This window comes from Dendrobates tinctorius, unplaced genomic scaffold (genome assembly GCF_039654945.1).
Source record: "Dendrobates tinctorius isolate UK_male_01 unplaced genomic scaffold, ASM3965494v1 ptg000011l, whole genome shotgun sequence".
NCBI classification, from domain to species: Eukaryota; Metazoa; Chordata; class Amphibia; order Anura; family Dendrobatidae; genus Dendrobates; species Dendrobates tinctorius.
This window is the reverse complement of record NW_027361679.1, coordinates 22,702,418-22,722,690: the sequence shown is the minus strand read 5'-3', so window position 1 is coordinate 22,722,690 and position 20,273 is coordinate 22,702,418. Positions and strand designations below refer to the sequence as shown.

The 20,273-nt window shown below is 47.7% G+C and overlaps 1 long non-coding RNA gene across 1 annotated transcript; it reads left to right on the top strand.

Moving 5' to 3' along the window:
• Positions 1-18,900: 18,900 nt before the first annotated feature.
• Positions 18,901-19,505, top strand: LOC141099866 (uncharacterized). Its single transcript, XR_012234556.1, has 3 exons — positions 18,901-19,069; positions 19,177-19,245; positions 19,330-19,505. It is a non-coding gene; the product is annotated as an uncharacterized lncRNA (long non-coding RNA).
• The last annotated feature ends 768 nt before the right edge of the window (positions 19,506-20,273 follow it).

The window sequence follows — 20,273 nt, the reverse complement described above, 5'->3', positions numbered from 1 at the left end:
AATTATATACAATGTTAAAATAAACCATGTCCAATTATAACAACTGCGTAATTTTTTTTTATAAACTTCTCTCATCTTTACCTTTAATTTGCAGTTTGCACATCATGAACATGAGCACCGCGGAGAGTGTGGTTGCTGCATTACTGATGGAGGGAGATCGCCAAGAAGAGGCACGGATGAAAGAGAGGCGGTCCAAACGAAAGCGTCACATGTGGACCAGACAATGGCTGGAGCAGAGGTCCAAATTCTCCCACTGGCAACTAGTGAGAGAGCTTCAGGAGAAGAATCCTCATGATTTCCGGAACTATCTGCGGATGTCTGAGGAATCCTTCAAACTCTTACTGGAAAGTGTGAGGCCACTTATTGAACGTAAGGATACAGCGATGCATGCTGCTGTCCTGGCACACAAAAGATTGGCAGTCACGCTGCGATTCCTGACCACCGGACGCTCACTGCAAGACTTGCAATTTTCTGCAGCTGTTTCGAGGTCCCTGCTCAGCGTTTTAATTCCAGAGACATGCAAGGCAATTGTCTGCAGTCTATGGAGCTACATGCCGTTTCCCAAAATGGAGGCGGAATGGCAAAAAATTGCATCTGATTTTGAGCAGATTTGGCAGTTCCCCAACTGTGGTGGGGCTTTGGACGGCCAACATGTGCGGCTCACGCAACCACCTAACAGTGGATCGTATTACTACAACTACAAGGGCTATTTCAGCGTCATCCTGATGGCCCTTGTTAACGCCAATTATGACCAACCACTTCAGAGTTATCCACACACCAATAAACCTGAAGCTGGAATCAACAGACTCTGTTGTTTTGGCCTGTTGCACGCTGCACAATTTTCTTTGGCAACGCGATGCTATTGCTTACAGTCCGCCTGGCTTCGTGGACTCGGACAGCCAAAGCAATGGTGACGTGGTGCTCAGAGAATGGCGTGAAAATGATCTTGCAATTGCAGGACTTCAACCAGTCAGTCACGGCAGAAACAAGGACGATGCGAAGGCCTGCCAAGACAAGTATTGTCAATACTTTAACATTCCTGGTGCTGTGACTTGGCAGCATCATATATAGTGGGCTACAGATCACAGTTATAGATTGGTTTATGATTATTTGTTATAATTTCTGTTAATAAAAATTAAGCTTTACTTTACAAATTCTTTGTTGTTGTTTCACTAATAAGGGCTCGTGCACGCAGCTATGCACCCATTGTTCACTCTATATCCTGTCTTTCTGTAGTATATCTATATGGGGAGAGGGGGGTGATGGGGAGAGAGGAGTGATGGGGAGAAGGCTAGTGATGGGAGCGATGGGGAGAGAGGAGTGATGGGAGAAAGATAATGATGGGGAGAGAGGAGTGATGGGGAGAAGGATAATGATGTGTGTGATGGGGAGAGAGGAGTGATGGGTGTGATGGGGAGAGAGGAGTAATGGGGAGAAGGCTAATGATGGGTGTGATGGGGAGAGAGGAGTGATGGGGAGAGAGGAGTAATGGGGAGAAGGCTAATGATGGGTGTGGTGGGGAGAAGGCTAGTGATGGGAGAGAGGAGTGAAGGGGAGAAGGATAATGATGGGAGCGATGGGGAAAGAAGAGTGATGGGGAGAGAGGAGTAATGGGGAGAAGGCTATTGATGGGAGCGATGGGGAGAGAGGAGTGATGGGGAGAAAGATAATGATGGGAGCGATGGGGAGAGAGGAGTGATGGGTGTGACAGGGAGAGAGGAGTAACGGGGAGAAGGCTAATAATGGGTGTGATGGGGAGAAGGCTAGAATCATAGAATCATAGCGTTGGAAGGGACCTCCTGGGCCATCTGGTCCAGCCCCCTGCTCAAAGCAGGATTCGCTAAATCACACCAGACAGATGTCTGTCCAGCCTCTATTTGAAGACTTCTATTGAAGGAGAACTCACCACCTCTCATGGCAGCCTGTTCCACTCATTAATCACTCTAACTGTCAAAAAGTTTTTTCTAATATCTAATCTGTGTCTCCTCCCATTCAGTTTCATCCCATTGCTTCTAGTTTTTCCTTGTCCAAATGAGAATAAAGATGATCCTTCTACACTGTGACAACCCTTGAGATATTTGTAGACAGCTATTAAGTCTCCTCTCAGTCTTCTCTTGTGCAAGCTAAACATTCTCAAATCCTGCAACCTTTCCTCATAAGACAGGGTTTGCATACCGGTCACCATTCTGGTCGCTCTTTTCTGAACTTGCTCCAGTTTGTTGATGTCTTTTTTAAAATGTGGTGCCCAAAACTGGACACAGTATTCCAGATGAGGTCTGACCAAAGAGGAGTAGAAGGCAATAATGACTTCACGTGATCTAGACTGTATGCTTATGTTAATACATCCTAGAATTGCATTTGCCTTTTTTGCTGCTGCATCACACTGTTGACTCATATTCAGTCTGTGATCTATTAGTATACCCAAGTCTTTTTCACATGTGCTGTTGCTTAGCCCTATTCCTCCCATGCTGTATATGCTTTTTCATTTTCATTGCCCAGATGTAGTACTATGCATTTTTCCCTGTTAAAAACCATTCTGTTAGTTGCTGCCCACTGCTCCAGTCTATTTATATCTTTTTGAATCCTCTCTCTCTCTTCTCTAGTATTAGCTATCCGTCCTAGCTTTGTGTCATCAGCAAATGTAATCAGTTTACCCTCAATCCCTTCATCTAAACCGTTGATAAAGATGTTGAACAACACAGGGCCCAGGACAGAGCCCTGTGGTACCCCACTTTAGGCATTCTTCCAACTGGATGTACAGCCATTTACGACCACTCTTTGGGTCCAATCACAAAGCCAGTTATGAATTCACCTAACAGTTGCCTTGTCCATTCCATACTTAGTCATTTTTTCAATAAGTAGTATCTGAGATGTCAAATGCTTTGCTGAAGTCAAGATATACTATACAGCATTTCCCTGATCCACCCAATCAGTGATTCTGTCATAGAAGGAAATTAAGTTAGTCTGACATGACTTATTAGTTACAAACCCATGCTGACTCTGTTTAATCACTTCATTCTTATCTAGGTACTTACATACATGTTGTTTAATATTTTGTTCAAAGATCTTTCCTGGTATAGAAGTCAGACTCACCGGCCTATAGTTGCCTGGGTCCTCCTTCTTCCACTTTTTGAAGATAGGAACAACATTTGCCCTTCTCAAGTCTTCTGGGACTTCTCCTGTTCTCCAAGAATTTTCAAAGATTATGGAGAGGGGTTCAAAAATTTCTTCTGCTATCTCCTTCAGTACTCTGGGGTGTAATTCATCTGGAACTGGAGACTTGAATTCATTTAGGTTAGCTAAGTGTTTCCTCACTATATTTCTGCTTATAGATATCCTGGATTCTTCTATTCCCTTAATAGGACAGTGAAGAACAGTTGATGTTACATTTCCTTTCTGAGAGAAAACATGCAAAATAGGAATTTAAAAGTTCGGCCTTCTCAACATCCTGTCTTACCATTTCATCATTTTCATCCTGTAAAAATCCTATAGTATCTTTGAATTTTCTTTTTCTTTTGACATATCCCCAAAATCCATTATTATTGCTTTTGACGTCTCTTGCAAGCCTCAATTCATTGTCAGCTTGAGATAATCTGATTTGTGCCATGCAGGTTCTGCAGACAGCATTATATTCTTCTTTAGATATGCCTCCCGCTTTCCTTTTTATAAACATTTCTTTCTTCCTTTTTAGCATGTGCTTAAGTTCTGTGTTCATCCTGGTTTCCTTAAATGCTTCCTATTCTTCCCTCTTTTCGGAATTGTTAACAATTGTGCTTTGAGAATTTCATTTTTCAAGATTTCCCAGCCTTCCTGTACATTTTTGTCTTTAAGGATATCCAGCCATTGGATCCCTCCAATTCTCTTTCTGAGTCCCTTAAAATCTGCCTTTCTTAAATCTAACCTTGACGTCTAAGTCTTCACAGGTCTTCCTCCTCTAGTTATCCAAAATTCTAAAATAGCATGGTCGCTACCTCCCAGGGTCTCAGCCACTTTTACCTCCTCAACCATTTCCTCCCTGTCTATAAGGATTAGATCCAAGGTAGCAGTTCCCCTTGTTTTCTCCCTTACCTTTTGGATGATAAAGTTGTCAGCAAGAGAGGATAAGAATATCCTTGACCTGTTAGTTTTGCTTGAGAGAGATTCCAAACAAATGTCAGGATAGTTGAAATCTCCCATGACCACTATGTCATATTTTTTGGAGAACTTGGCCATTTGATGCATAAAGAGTTCATCCATATCTTCAGCTTGCACAGGTGGCCTGTAGTAAATTCCTACAATGGTGTCCTTTCCATTGTCCTCTCCTTGTATTCTTACCCAAACAGTTTCTACAGAACTCCCAGTCTCTGAAGCTTCAATCTCCGTGCAGATATACGCATTTCTAACTTACAGTGCGACACCTCCTCCTCGTTTATCAAGTGTGTTTCTTGCAAATAAGTTGTATCCTTCTAGCCTTGTATTCCAATCATGTGTATCGTCCCACCAAGTTTCAGTGATTCCAATGACATCATATTTCTTGACGCTGGTATTGTCGAGCAGTTTACCTCAGGGGAGACCAAGCAACTATGCCTTCCCCGTCACCCCTGTGTGATCATAAAACCCCACCACCCCTTTACCGGCGCCCACTAAGATACGGACACAAGTATTTCCTTTGGAATTTTATGGCCACAGCAGCCTTTTATTAAACCAACAAAATAACAATAAACCCGTATCATAAATAACATAAGTACAATGACTTGAACACTGAAAGGCGGAGTCCTTGAAGCCACAAGATCATGGTGAAGTAGTCCAAAAATATTGTGGACAAGCCCCATCAATTTGCTCCCAGCCGTTACCCCACAGGCTCAGGAGCACCAGCACACCAATAAATATTGTCCACGAACTACTTGGAGATCCGCCCACTTCTGACGGAAACTCCCCATCCACCTCTCACCAGATCACGACCAACATACCTTTAAACGGAGGTGACCCTACACAAAGAGTCTCCAACACTAATTTCCACAGACTTCAAGGACTCCCCTCTCCTCCAAAACCGCCATGACCCATATACAATAACCCACCCAGCTGTGCAATAAAAAAGGGAGGGAGGGTGGGACTGCGTTGCTGCTGTGGAAGCGGGAACAGAGGGCTGGCACACCCCTGCCCCTCAGTTAAATACCCCTTGGCTCCACCTCCCTGCTAGCAGCTCCCCCCACTAAACCCTCCACACCCCTGTCATGATGGCCTCCGCCCACGCCTCCTATGGGGGGCTTGGGAGGCTCACTCCGGCCATTCTCTTGACGTTGGTATTGTCGAGCAGTTTACCTCAGGGGAGACCAAGCAACTATGCCTTCCCCCGTCACCCCTGTGTGATCATAAAACCCCACCACCCCATTACCGGTGCCCACTAAGACACGGACACAAGTATTTCCTTTGGAATTTTATGGTAACAGCAGCCTTTTATTAAACCAACAAAATAACAATAAACACGTATCATAAATAACATAAGTACAATGACTTGAACACTGAAAGGCGGAGTCCTTGAAGCCACAAGATCATGGTGAAGTAGTCCAAAAATATTGTGGACAAGCCCCATCAATTTGCTCCCAGCCATTACCCCACAGGCTCAGGAGCACCAGCACACAAATAAATATTGTCCACGAACTACTTGGGGATCCGCCCACTTCTGATGGAAACTCCCCATCCACCTCTCACCAGATCACGGCCAACATACCTTTAAACGGAGGTGACCCTACACAAAGAGTCTCCAACACTAATTTCCACCGACTTCAAAGACTCCCCTCTCCTCCAAAACCGCCATGACCCAAATACAATAACCCACCCAGCTGTGCAATAAAAAAGGGAGGGAGGGTGGGACTGCGTTGCTGCTGTGGAAGCGGGAACAGAGGGCTGGCACACCCCTGCCCCTCAGTTAAATACCCCTTGGCTCCACCTCCCTGCTAGCAGCTCCCCCCACTAAACCCTCCACACCCCTGTCATGATGGCCTCCGCCCACGCCTCCTATGGGGGGCTTGGGAGGCTCACTCCGGCCATTCTCTTGACGTTGGTATTGTCGAGCAGTTTACCTCAGGGGAGACCAAGCAACTATGCCTTCCCCCGTCACCCCTGTGTGATCATAAAACCCCACCACCCCATTACCGGCGCCCACTAAGACACGGACACAAGTATTTCCTTTGGAATTTTATGGCCACAGCAGCCTTTTATTAAACCAACAAAATAACAATAAACACGTATCATAAATAACATAAGTACAATGACTTGAACACTGAAAGGGGGAGTCCTTGAAGCCACAAGATCATGGTGAAGTAGTCCAAAAATATTGTGGACAAGCCCCATTAATTTGCTCCCAGCTGTTACCCCACAGGCTCAGGAGCACCAGCACACCAATAAATATTGTCCACTAACTACTTGGAGATCCGCCCACTTCTGACGGAAACTCCCCATCCACCTCTCACCAGATCACGACCAACATACCTTTAAACGGAGGAGACCCTACACACAGAGTCTCCAACACTAATTTCCACCGACTTCAAGGACTCCCCCCTCCTCCAAAACCGCCACAATGAGGGGGCCTTGAACACCTCAACGACCCAAGACCCTCCCAACCCGCCAAGCGACGGCCCTCTCGATGCCATCCTGAAGGGCGAGGGCCCAAATATCGGAACCCACTGCATTTAAATGAATCCCGTCCACCAACCAGAAATCACCCTCTCCCTTCTCCAAGTCAAAATGAGTCACGGCAACTCCCCCGTTCCTGACAATAAAAGCTGACACAGCCCTGTTGACTTTTATCCTTTCCCGATTAACCTTCTCCAATGATCTCATGGACCGCCAGCGCCTGCGTGGCACAATCTCAGACCACACGATAGTGACCCCCCGGTATAACAGCCACAACCTTAACAGTCCTGCTTAATGTCCTTGACCAGCTCCTGAAACGGCCGAGTCGCCAGATCGTTACCCCCAGCGTGAATAACGAGAATATCCGGTGCCCGGTCCAATTGTGCGCATTCATGGATCTTCGGCAACACCCTTTGCCACACCAGGCCCCTGAAACCGAGCCACCGTACCACCGCCATGGCCCTGGGAATCCCCAGCTGTCTACCTTCGTTCCTGACATTGGCCCGCAATGTTCCCCAATAAACGAATGAGTGACCAAAAATCCAGACCAGGAGCGGCTCAGCACCTGAAACAGAAAAGCAACACTAACAGAAAAATATACCTGCAGCAACAAATTTAAACACCAAACCACCCAGGTTACTATGCGACCGATGATCAAGACCACCCTTACCCCCCTCCCCATTACGAAATTAAGGACGAACATAACTGTGGTACCGATCAGACCTCCACCTGCCAATGCGCCGTATTAAAGCCGGACCCAGACCACGTACAGCCGCTTCGGTCGCCGCCCCTATCCGGAATGAATGAGAAGCAAAGCGGGAGTCATCCAATCCCAAATACCGAATGGATTTTTTAAAAACTGCGCCAAACTGATACCGAGACAAACTGCCCCCGTCTGCGTGGCACAGCAAAGAACCGCTCAAACTGGCATGAAGCTCCCAAAAACTCCGCAAACACTGAACGGGACACATTAAAGGAACCCGACACGCCACCCAGCACCACTCGGCGGCCTCTCCCGGACTGGTCCATTTTGGACCGCCGCAGCCAAAATTCCGCACCCCATGAAGTCAATACCACATCCCTGGCTAATAAGCCACCCATCGACTTTTTGTTAGGAGACACAAGCTCCCCCACTCTCAAAGCCCCAAAAAATGCGAACGAGAAAGCCAGGCGAAACAACAAAACTTCGTATCGGACCGAACAAGCCGACTCCAGAACACGTCCTAATTGCTCCAATAAATTGAACGACACCGGCCTTCTTAAATCGCCCCCACCTCTGAAACGGCAAAAACCTTTTACCGCCTGCTTGACCAAAAATGACTTCGTCAAATCTCTGCTCCTGTGCAACCGAAAACCAAAAGACAAAACCGCTAATAAGCGCGTTACCTTTGCACGAGACCATCCCTCACTCGCACCTCGCCCTAACCAAGCCAACAACATTCCCTCCTGGTCAAGCCCGGCCCAACTAGTTTGGCCAGCCGTAAGGACCTCCTCCCACATCCGCCACACTGTCCGATACGCCTCCCAAGTTTTTGGTGCCAGAGATGATTCAATCAGCGCCTCCGCGGCCATTAAGCCACCCTCCACAATTCCTCTGGACAGGTTAGACCCTCAATCTCTGCATCCGGAGCCAAAGAATGAAAACGATCCCACTGCGAACGAGAGAGAGAGTCAGCTATCTCATTCTTGATGCCAGGAACGTGCTTCGCAGTCACATGGGCATTCAAAGACAAACACAATAGCACCAATTGCTGTAACACTCGAGCAACTGGAGGGGACGACGCGGGAGGCCAATAATCGAGCTCACAACGCCCATGTTATCGCAATTAAAACGCACTTGCCGGTTCTTGAAATCCTGCCCCCACAAATGAACCACCACCAGTATTGGAAAAATCTCCAACAACATAATGTTACGCACCAGACCACCAGAGACCCAATTTTGGGGCCATTGAACAGCACACCATTGTCCTCTGAAATAGGCACCAAAACCTATCCCGCCAGCCGCGTCCGTAAACAAATCCAATGCATTGTTACCAACCACCTCATCCATTACCAAAGAACGACCGTTGTACTTCTCCAAAAAAGACTCCCAGACCGCCAAATCAGCCCTGAGCTCCGACGACAATCTAACAAAATGGTGGGGGGCCCGAATCCCCGTAGTAGTCCTAGCCAGCCTACGCGAAAAGACTCGCCCCATCGGCATAACACGACAAGCAAAGTTCAACTTCCCTAACAACGACTGAAGATCGCGTAACAATAATTTTTTCAAGTGACGTGCTCGCACCACTTCAAACCGCAAATCCGCCAGCTTGTCTTCGGGCAACCTGAACTCCCACTCAACTGTATCGATGACGACCCCCAGAAAACACAGACATGTGCTAGGGCCCTCCGTTTTACCGGGCACCAACGGGACACCGAAACGCTCCGCCACACACTCAATGGCTTTCAAAATCCTGAAACAACGCGAAGAATCCGCCGGACCAACACACAAAAAGTCATCCAAATAATGAATAACCGAATCGAAACCGGAAACATCACGCACGACCCACTCGAGAAAAGAACTAAACGCCTCGAAATATGCGCATGACAACGAACAACCCATAGGTAAACACCTATCCACAAAAAACCTGCCTTCCCAAAAACATCCCAGCAGCTTCGCGCTCTCAGGGTGAACCGGTAACAGACGAAAAGCGGATTCGACATCTGTTTTCGCCAAAAGGGCCCCACGACCACACTTCTGCACCCACTGAGCCGCCTCGTGAAATGAAGAGTATACCACCGAACAAATCTCTGGATCAATACCGTCGTTAACCAACCTCCCCCGTGGGTAAGACTAAGCCGAAACTTATTCGGCTCCTTCTTCGGAACCACCACCAAAGGGGAAACCACCATGTTTGGAAAAGGAGGAGAAATGAAAGGGCCTGCCATGCGGCCCAACGAAACTTCTTTTTGGAGTTTCTCCGAAACTACTGCGGAATGCTCCATAGCTGAGCGCAAATTTTTTAAAACTAACGGAATCTCAAACGGAGGACCCGGTATACAAAAACCATCCCTAAAACCTGCGAACAGCAACCCCGCTTTTTCCCTATCCGGGTACCGATTTAGATAGGGAACCATCCTTTCCAGATTCACCGGAGTCTCCCCCTTGTGAATTACCACCCCCGGTTCTGGGCTTCCCTTTCCTAAAACACTTCGACGCTCCATGTGAGGCGCCATTACAATTAGAGCAGAGGTGTTTGAATTTATAACTGGCCCCGAACTTACACTGGCCGTCATTAAACTGCCAACACACCCCCGCCTTGCGTGTTCCTGCTTGCCCTTGACTTCCGCCACCCGAAGAACCGGCGCTACTCTGGACGGTGCTTCCAGCCCCCCCATGAAAGGAGCTCCCAAACTTATTTTGAGCAATCACCCGCATCCACAATCCAATATCTTTCCGGTCCCAGCGAATAGCCGGACGCACAGCCTTCCTCTGACGGAATTGCTCATCATACCTCAGCCACGCCTGGCCGCCATACACTCTGTAAGCCTCGCCTATCGCATCCAAGTAGCAAAACAGCGCTAAACAATTGTCAGGGGCCTTTTCCCCGATAACGTTTGCCAAAATGGCAAAAGCTTGTTGCCAATTCACAAACGTCTGAGGAATCAGACGCCACCTGCGCTTTTCTTCTTCCTCTTTCTTGCTGTCCTCTTTTTTGCTTTTATCTAAATTAAACTTCTCAAGAGGCAGCAGCGAAAATATTTCGACAAATTCATCCTTCCAAATCCGCTCCTTCACCTCTTTTTTTAAGTGAGCACCCAACGAACCTTCAAGGCAAACGTACACCTCGCCATGTGCCCGATCATCCAAATGCACACGACACTCCTTCTCCTTCTCAGTTTGCACCGACACGGACACCGCCTCGCCTGAGCGGGGGCCCGTCTCTGACCCGCTCTGGCCGGATGACCCCCCAACCTGCGCCACGACCCAAGCTGCTACGGGCGACGACCCGCCCAAGCCCTGCTCTAAGCGTGACAGCAAATTACGCACATCCGCAAGCATACCACACACACCCCCAGCCGAACCTGGGCTGCTCAACCCTGCCCCCACCCTGACACTACTAGCTTCAGCTAAGGGCCCTCTTTCTACCATTGATGATGACCCAAACGGATGACACACAGGGGACACAGAAGCATACTCACCAGGCTGCGAGGGGGCTGTGTGCCCTCCAGCCGGAAAGCCAGGATCCCTTGAAGCCTCCAGACCCTCACGACTCCCGGTGGCGGACTCGCCGGCGTGTTGCTGACCCTCGAAGCTCCCAGCAGGGAGGCACGGGGTGGGAGGCCTGAGCCCCTGGACTGACCCAGGCTGCGGCACCCCGAAACCAGATGATGCCTGGCTCCTCCCGTGTGCCGTGCTGTCGCCGCTGGTCGTCCTGGGCCCCCCACGGTAATTGGGAGCCCGACAGTGTCCTTCTTCCTCCTCTTCTCGCAGCAGGCACTGACCCCGCCGTGCTGCCCGTCACATCTGCCGCGGTGGATCTGAGAGCCCCGGTCACCTTTTCCGGGGCAGGCGCAGCCGCGGGCCCAGCACTGCGGCGCCCCCCCGCCAAATCTGATGCCCCCACACTGCTGGGGGACAGTGGAACAGGCCCTGCCGCACGGCAGGCTGCCACGCTGCCGGCGGCTAACATCAAAGTAGCAGGGGAGGCAGGCCGCGCGGCCTGCAGATCACCGCCGCGGCCCCCCGAAGCTCCAGGAGAGACATGCTGCCTGGCGCGCGCTGGCTCTGCCCCCCTCCTAGACCGAGGTGGAGGCCCAGACACCGCCGCAGGGCCGGGCCTCGCCGCACCCGTGGATTCCTCCCTGGAGGGTCCCGGGAGGGGCTCCTGCGGTGACGCGAGGCCCGGGGAGCGGTGTCAGGTGAGAGTCGTTCCGGAGGCCTCACCCGATGAGCTCTGCGCTCCCTCACCTCAGCCTGCCCGGAGGGTCCAGGGAGCAGGCTGGCGACTTGACTCTCCAGCCACCCAGGCGGCTGCAACAGTGCTGCGGCCCGCAGCCGGTTCAAAGCGTCCTCCACTCCAGCATCCCGGTGAGTATCCCTGACTGCGTTGCTGCTGTGGAAGCGGGAACAGAGGGCTGGCACACCCCCGCCCCTCAGTTAAATACCCCTTGGCTCCCCCTCCCTGCTAGCAGCTCCCCCCAATAAACCCTCCACCCCCCCATCATGATGGCCTCCTCCCACGCCTCCTATGGGGGGCTTGGGAGGCTCACTCCGGCCATTCTCTTTTCCTGTGTTAGTAGTTCCAATTCTCCTTGTTTGTTGTCCATGCTTTGTGCATTAGTATAGAAACATTTTAGTTTGTGATTGATTTCTCTTTCGCCATAATTTTTATTGTTTAGATTGTATTGCATTTGTTCTTCCTTTCCACTTCTAATAGCAGAGTTCTCAATAGCATTTGCCTGGTGTATGGCTTTTTCTGGCCTTTTGCTTCCCTTCCTACATTGTTCTAGTTTAAAGCTCTCCTGATGAGTATAGCAAGGCGACTTCCAAATACTTGTTTTCCAGTCTTCGTAAGATGCACCCCATCTCTAGCAAGTAGTCCATCATATAGGTAATTCACTCCAAATCCTTGCTGACGGCACCATCGACGTAGCCAGTTGTTCACCTGCAGAATCTTATTCCACGTCCTTATTCCATGGCCATCCACTGGGAGGATGGAAGAGAAGACCACCTGCGCTCCCAGTTCTTTCACTTTCCTACCTAAGTTTTCAAAGTCTCTGCAGATGGTTTCCAGGTCGTTTCTTGCGGTGTCATTTGTCCCCACATGTAGTAGCAGAAATGGATAGTCATCTGTAGGTCTGAAGAGTCCTGATATCCTGTCAGACACATCTTTAATTTTTGCACCTGGAAGACATTTCTCTTGAGGTTATATCCGGTCTGCAGTTAGCGGCCTCTGTTCCTCTCAACAGGGAATCCCCCATGACCACCACTCTCTGTTTCTTCTTCACAACATTTTTCTTTCTCCATCCAGGAGGATTCTGAAGGCGTACAAGGTTGCTGTTTGTGGGCAAAGTCTTATCCTGATGTATTTCTTCATCGTTCTCCTGTGTAAGAGCGTGGTACTGGTTCCTGAGCAGTATGGGCGCTGACTGCCTCCCGATCCTCCTGCTTCTCTGGGTCACATGTTTCCATTCAGGCTCAGACTGGCCCATAGGGTAACAGGGCAATCCCCCGGTGGGCCCTCAACCCCGTAGTATGGGCAGTACTTTGCATAATTCACATGATTTACTCTGTACAGAAAAAAGCAGCATCTCATCATTCAGTAACCAAACTACCCAGTTTATTATTATATAGAGATATAGGTAAATTTGTGAATGAGGGTAGTGTAATATTTGTATACAGGTGAAAAGTGGGTCCCCCAAAGTCAGTTTTACTGGTGGGTCCTTGGCACCACAGTCAGACACTGCTTCCATTTCTCCTCTGTTTCTTCAGGTGCACTTTGCATTTCTTCTCTTTCTGTAACATGAAGAGATAATTCTGCTCTGTCTAAGAACTCTTCACCTTCCTTAATGATCTTCAACGTAGCTAACCTCTCTTCTAGATTTTGCAACATTTCCTCCAACAGGGACACAAGCTTGCATCTGTGGCATGTGAAGTTTGGCTTTTCCACTGGTAAGTCTGTGAACATGTAGGAAGAAATGCAGCTCACCAAATGGCTCCTGGCCTCTTCCATATTGTTATTAGTTGCACGGTTTACCGATGGGGAGATGAGGAGTGATGGGGAGAAGGATAATGATGGGAGCGATGGGGAGAGAGAAGAGATGGGGAGAAGGATAATGATGGGTGTGATGGGGAGAGAGGAGTGATGGCTGTGATGGGGAGAGAGGAGTGATGGGGAGAAGGATAATGATGGGAGCAATGGGGAGAGAGGAGGGATGGGTGTGATGGGGAGAGAGGAGTAATGGGGAGAAGGGTAATGATGGGAGCAATGGGGAGAGAGGAGTGATGGGGAGGAGGATAATGATGAAAGCGATGAGGAGAGAGGAGTGATGGGAAAAGGATAATGATGGGTGTGATGGGGAGAGAGGAGTGATGGCTGTGATGGGGAGAGAGGGGTGATGGGGAGAAGGATAATGATGGGTGTAATAGGGAGAGAGGAATGATGGGTGTCATGGGGAGAGAGGAGTAATGGAGAGAAGGCTGGTGATGGGAGCGATGGGGAGAGAGGAGTGATGGGGAGAAGGATAATGATGGGAGCGATGGGGAGAGTGGAGTGATGGGTGTGATGGGGAGAGAGGAGTAATGGGGAGAACAGTAATGATGGGAGCAATGGGGAGAGAGGAGTGATGGGGAGAAGGATAATGATGGGAGCGATGGGGAGAGAGTAGAGCTGGGGAGGATATTGATGGGAGCGATGGGGAGAGAGGAGCGATGGGTGTGATGGGGAGAGGGGAGTAATGGGGAGAAGGGTAATGATGGGTGTGATGGGGAGAAAGGAGTGATGCGTATGATGGAGAGTCCGTGAGAATATATATAAAGAAAATCTTTAGCAATATATAGCTTTTGTAATGGCTAGACATACTTGCGAATGCATCTGCGTCTCCGATGAGCATTGTTATGAATTATAGGACGCATCTGCTTCCCTAACGCCGTTTAGCGTGCGTCGTGACGTCATGACATTCTGGTGGGCAGCGTTAATGCGGCCTGGTGGACATAGCAGCAAGAAAATGGCGTTCTGGTCCGTGGTGGGAAGCTGAGGTGCGCTTCCTTGTCCGTGAATTGGATGCACAGGAATATGACTGTGTCAGGCACGACCGTCCTATGCTCCACAAAAAAAAGTACTCCAAAAAATACGGAGAAGCCTTCAATGCAGAATCGGAATACAGCGGTCCACAACCCAGATCCGCAAAAAACTTGCAGACCTGCGCTTTCGATCCAGTGAGCGCCTCGCCAGCATCCACACTGAAAACGAAAGGGAACGGGGTGAGTGTTGTTGACCGGATATAGCGAAGTTCTGTTGTGTTTGTTTTGCCAAACAAGAGCTGTAAATTTGTATGTGCATAAAGAAATGCAGGCCTTTTTTTTTTTTTTTTTTTTTTGCTTGACATTCATTTTTTATGCTAAGATTTTTAAAAATTTTTTATCATGTTGTCTACACTGCGTTCCAAATTATTATGCAAATTGGATTTAAGTGTCATAAAGATGTAATTTTTTGTTTTTCAAATAAACTCATAGATGGTATTGTGTATCAGGGCTCTTTGGATCACTGAAATCAATCTCAAATTCAAGTGATAATTAGTTTACCAGGTGAGCCCAATTAAAAGAAAACTACTTAAGAATGATGTTCCACATTATTAAGCAGGGCACAGGTTTCAAGGAATTTAGGAAAGAAAAAGGACCTCTCTGCTGCTGAAAAGCATCAAATAGTGCAATGCCTTGGTCAAGAGATGAAAACATTAGATATTTCCCAAAAATTTAAACGTGACCATCGTACTGTTAAGAGATTTGTGGTTGATTCTGAGCACAGACATGTTTGTGCTGATAAAGGCAGAATGAGGAAGGTTTCATCCAGGCAAGTTCATCGGATTAAGAGAGCAGCTGCTAAAAAGCCATTACAAACCAGCAAACAGACATTTAAAGCTGCTGGTGCCTCTGGAGTCCCTCGAACCTCATGGTGTAGGATCCTTCAAAGGCTTGCTGTGGTGCATAAACCTACTATTCAGCCACCCCTAAAAAGTGTTCACAAGCAGAAATTGTAGTAGTGAGTCCAGACATACATGAAGACTATTTTTCATACAGTCTTGTTTACTGATGAGTGTCAAGCAACCCTAGATGGTCCAGATGGATTGTTGGTGGATGGCCACTATGTCCCAACAAGGCTGCGACTTCAGCAAGGAGGAGGAGGAGTCATGTTTTGGGCTGGAATCATGGGGAAACAGCTGGTAGGGCTCTTTAAGGTTCCTGAAGGTGTGAAAATGACCTCTGCAAAGTACTGTATATAGAGTTTCTGACTGACAGCTTTCTTCCATGGTATAAAAAGCAGAAATGTGCCTTCAGGAGCAAAATCCTCTTCATGAATGACAATGCACCATCTCATGCTGCAAAGAATACCTCTGAGTCATTGACTGCTATAGGCATAAAAGGAGATAAACTCATGGTGTGGCCACCATCTTCCCCTGACCTCAACCCTATAGAGAACCTTTGGAGTATCATCAAGCAAAAGATCTATGAGGGAGGCAGTTCACATCAAAACAGCAACTCTGGGAGGCTATTCCGACTTCATGCAAAGAAATCCAAGCAGAATCTCTCCAAAAACTCCCAAGTTCAATGGATGCAAGAATTGTGAAGGTGATGTCACAGAAGGGTTCCAATGATAGCATGTAACTTGGCCTGTTAGGATGTTTTGGAGTTAAATAGCTTTTTTGTTCAGTGAATGTGACCTCCTAATGTTGCAAATTCCACAAATGAACATTTTCAGTTCTGTAAAACAGATCAAATGTTTAGAAATTCTACTGTGCCTAATAATTTGGAACAGTGCAATTTGAGTTTTTATTCATTTTGGAGATTATACTGCTATCATTGGGAGGTTTCTTCAATAAAATTTGATGTATACTCTAACGGGTGATGACTTTTATTAGAATGACTGTCATTTGTACTGACTATTTAGGAAAATCATAGAAAAATATCATTTGCATAATAATTTGGACCACAGTGTATGTATAATGTCAATGGACGTGCAGTCTGTCAGGGCAGGAGGTTACTTACCGCACCATAACAGACTGTGCACGTTCTGCGTTTGAACTGTCAGGCTAAGTGCACACGTACCGGAACTCTCGCGGAAATTACCGCGAGAATTCCGGAATTCCATTCCACGGGAGAATCGCATTTTAAATTCCCGCGATTTTCCCGCGGAAAAACTAGCATTTTGCAAGTGTAATTAGCTTGCAAAATGCTAGCGTTTTCCAAGCGATCTGGAGCATCGCTTGGAGAACTGATTGACAGGTTGGTCACACTCGTCAAACATAGTGTTTGACGAGTGTGACCAACTTTTTACTACTGAGGCCGCCTATGCGACTTCAGTAGTAAAAGATAGAATGTAAAAAAAAATAAAAAATGGTGTTATTCTTACCTTCCGACGTCCCGCGCATCCGTTCCCAGTAATCCTTTGCGAAAATGCCCGCGATGACGTCCGTTCTCGCGGGATCGCAATGTCTCGCGGTAATTCACGATGACGTCGCGCAAATGACCGCGAGACTTCGCGATCCCGCTAGAACGGACGCCATCGCGGGCATTTTCGCAAAGGCTTACTGGGACCGGGAGCGTGGAGAAGGGTGGGAATGCTGCGCGGGACGCCGGAAGGTGAGAATAACAATATTTTTTATTTTAAATTCTATTTTTTACAGGGATATGGTACCCAAAGCCCGGAGGACAGTCTCCTCTCCTCCGGACCGTGGGTACCATCCGCAAATGTTCTGCTTACCTTCCGCATGGTGGGCACAGCCACATGCAGGAAGTAAGCGGAACAATGTAATCCTATGGGTGCGGGATCGCCGCGATTCCGCAAATTAATGAGCATGCTGCGTTTTTTACCGCAAAGCGATTCCGCCGCAGTAAAAACTGCAGCATTAGCACAGCATTGCGGAATCCCATAGGGATGCATGAGATGCTTATTTTTTGCGTTTTCGCGGCAAAATCGCGCGGTTAAAACCGCCGCGGAAACGCAAAAAAAACACCACGTGTGAACTCAGTCTCACAGCGTGAAAACACGCAGCATGGTGTCATCAACCTTCAGCATTGGTATAATGCATAAAAATGCTGGTGCATGGTAATGTATTATACCGAAAGTGAAAGTGAAAATAAAATAAAGGGACAAGCAACATTTTTTTTTTTAACAAAACATTTAATAAAAAATCCAATAAAAATTATGTAAAAAATCCCATAAAAATTCCCCTATAAATACCATTTCAAATGTTAGCAAACTAGTAAAACAAACCAAAAAATAAAAAAGTCTGTTATCGCTGCGTCCGATAAAATACCACCTCTAAAAGTGTCCCCCAATTGTCACCCCTTCTGTGAACGCTGAGAAAAAAAAAATTATCCAAGTGGTATCATCATACTGCTTTGTAAAAGTGCAATAACGCGTGATCAAAAAGATGGATATAAATAAACATGGTACCACTGAAAACGTCATGTTGTGGAGATGCAAAAATAACTTATAAATAGGGATGAGCAAGTATACTCGTTAGGAATTGGTACTCGGCGAGTAATGCGGTACTAGCGGTACTCGAATACAGGCGAGGATTTCACTACTCATCTTGCAATCTTTGGCACAGCTTTGGCTACTTTCACACTAGCGTCGTGCGACGGCCGTCACCCTGCGTCGGGGCGACGTACCGTCGCACGTTGTGAAAGTTGTGCAAAACGGGGGCAGCGGATGCAGTTTTACAACACATCTGCTGCCCCATTGTAATGTCCGGGGAGGAGGGGGTGGAGTTTCGGCCGCACTTGCGTGGACAAAAATGGCGGAGATGATGCACAAAAAACGTTACATGTAATGTTTTTGTGTGCGTCACGGCCGCCAAAACACGACCGCTAATGTAAGTCTATGGAGAAAAAACGCATCCTGCGGGCAACTTTGCAGGATGTGTTTTTTCTTCAAAACGATGCATTGCGACGTGCGTCGCACGACGCTAGTGTGAAAGTAGCCTTTGTTGTAAAAATGACAAATCACTGGTCAACTTTTAACCCTTATAACTTCCTAAAAAAATAGTTTTGTTCCCAGATTGTGCTGATGGAAAGTAAAGATGTGGGAAATGTTACTTATTCAGTTTCTTGTGTGCCATATCTCTGTGATGTAAGAGCATAAAAAAAATCAAATTTAAAAAAATTCACAAATTTTGCAAATTGTCACAAAATATTAAATTTTTCAAAAAAAAGCCTATTTATATGAAGTAAATTTTTACACAAACATGAAGTACAATTTGTCACGAGAAAACAATGTCAGAATCACTGGGATCCATTGTAAAAATTGGCCCGGTCATGAACGGGCAAACCACCCTTGGTTACAAGTGCTCACCACACATCTAGAATCTAATCCTGGGGGGTCGATTTTCCAAAATGGGGACACTGTTTCGTATAAATTTGCAATTTTACAGCTCTATGTTGTAACATTCTGCAAAGCCCTTGAGGGTTCAAAGCTCTCAACTCACATATTGATAAGTTCCTGAAAAAAAAGGATATTCAAAAACATGTAACCTAATGACATCAATATAATGTTTTTCCTATGTCTAGGACCACCATCACCATCTGCTCCACCGTCTCCGGCTGCACCACCTTCAGCACCACCATCTCCTGGTGATCCCGCAGCTCCAACTTCCCCTGCAGCAACCCCTTCGCCAGCTGCCAGTCCGCCGCCACATGCGGGTTTATCTTCAGTATCACTCCGTGACATTGGTGTAGGCTCTCCTTCCGGTAATTAAAGCACATATTATAAGCTGAAAACAAGTTGTACTGGATCCTTGTGTTTTGAAAGAATGGAGCGCTGTTGTGTAATATTTATATTTGCTTGTTTCCCCTAGCTGGTGGTGCCATGGAATCTGGGTGGGCTATGAGCTCGTCATCAGAGGGAACAGAGCCACCACAAAACCGTAAGTATTAAAACAGCAACCATGTACCTTTATTTTGATGTTTCTACAGAATTGACTGGTTTACTTTTACCATGTCATCTGCAGAAATCCCCACTGCAAAGGACCTGCTGGCATCTCTCACCGGCGGATGAGGGCAGCGATGGCTGCGACTCTGGCTGCTATTGACCAACACGAAGTGATGCTGGAGAGATTCTTGGCGGGCCTACAACAATGTTTGTACTCATTTGTTAAAAAAAAGTTAAAACTTTCATATAAATATCTATAATAATAAATGCCCTAAGCAACTTCCGGTTGTAACCACTTCCGTCCAGTTGTAACCGGTGATGTCACAGCACACCTCTTTCCATGTTAACCCTCAACACACACACTCCTCTCACCTTTCACCATCTCCACTCACTCTTTCACTCCACATACAACCCTTTCTCTCACTCCGTCTCTCATACTCACGCTGTCATCGCCGCTGATCCACGATCCCCGACATCTTCTTCCACCGGCGCCATCCTAGATCCAGACGTCCTCCACGCCGGCGACATGTTCTTGCGGCGACGCCATTTTGGATCTGCGAAATCCCGCGATAGTCAAGATGGTGTCGCCGCAAGAACATGTCGCCGGTGTGGAGGACGTCGGGATCCAAAATGGCGTCGGCAAAATTTCGCCGACGCCATTTTGGATCCTGACGGCATCCACGCCGGCGACATGTTCCTGCGGCGACGCTATTTTGGATGGGCGAAATCCCGCGATACTCAAGATGGCGTCGCCACAAGAACATGTCGCCGGCGAGGACGACGTCGGGATCCAAAATGGCGTCGGCGAAAACTCGCGAGATTTCGCCGACGCCATTTTGGATCCCGACGTCGTCCACACCGGCGACATGTTCTTCCGGCGACGCCATCTTGACTATCGTGGGATTTCACGATACTCAAGATGGCGTCGCCGCAAGAACATGTCGCCGGCATGGACAACGTCTGGATCCAGGATGGCGCCGGCGGAAGAAGATGTCGGGGATCGTGGAGCAGCGGCGATGACGG